The following is a 1,061-nucleotide window of genomic DNA, read 5'->3' as shown; positions in this document are numbered from 1 at the left end:
AACTCACTATGTAGCCCAACTTGCCTCCTGCCTCAGCCTCCCAGTACTGAATTACAAGCATTTGATACCACATTCAAGGAAACATAGTTTTGAACTCACATCTACGCCTAAACTTTTCCATTTAGATGATATCTTTCCTGAGTCAGAAACCTGTGATACGCTCCAGCTGTGAGTCACAGAGTGCACTGAGAGGGCTGGACCCTCCAGAGAGGGCTGTGGCCATGTTCATCTCCTCTGTGGACGGAAGGCTTTTATTCTGGCTCAGTGTCCCTCTTTGCATTTGTGACATTTTCCTGGGCCTAGATTTCAAAGGCCTCTGCTGGGGCAGGCTCTGTCTCAGACCCTTGTGACATCGCCATGCCCCATTCTCCAGGGACACAGCCAGCTTTTCCTGTTGCAGGTTTCAGACCTTGGGGGGTGGGGTACTAGGAATTGAACTCAGGACCTCGCCCTTACCAGGCAGGCATTGTGCCACTGAGCTATATCCCCTCCAACTAAAGGTTTCTGAAGGCTGGAGCCCTAGATCCTCCTGGCTGTACAGGAACTTTCAGAGGACGGAAATCACAGCTAGGTAGAAAAGGAACGTCCAAAACTCCCAGCCGAGCCCAAAGTACTCAAAGAACCAGATACAGAGGAAGCACACTGGGGCCTGCTCACGCGCATCAGGTGACCAGGATCCTGGGGTCTCATGGGGGGACACTGCCCCAGGAGGGCTCCGGGCTCTGTCACCTCAGCAAGGTCAAACATGCAAGGAAGTCACCTCTCACTCATGGAGACGCTTGTTCCCAGGGCCAGGCCCTCAGGTGCCTCTTGTGAGTCAGCTCCCAGGACAGCTGGGTCCCCAATGTCCACCCTCACAGTCACCGCTAGGGGCTTTACCCCCCTGCCTGAGTCCTCTCACCCTGGACTGTGATCATTATGAAAGAATGCAAGTGTAAAGACGCAAAAAGATCAGAGAGAGGGGGGAGGAGGAGAGAGCTTACCACCTGCTGTATTCACAGCCTGATTCCTTCTGTGGAAAACTTCAAGACATTTGGAAAAGACACTGCTGAAGTTTATAA

Source organism: Octodon degus, unplaced genomic scaffold, assembly GCF_000260255.1.
Source record: "Octodon degus isolate 3935 unplaced genomic scaffold, OctDeg1.0 scaffold00128, whole genome shotgun sequence".
Classification (NCBI taxonomy): Eukaryota; Metazoa; Chordata; class Mammalia; order Rodentia; family Octodontidae; genus Octodon; species Octodon degus.
The sequence above is the reverse complement of the archived record's forward strand: the minus strand, read 5'-3'. Positions refer to the sequence as shown.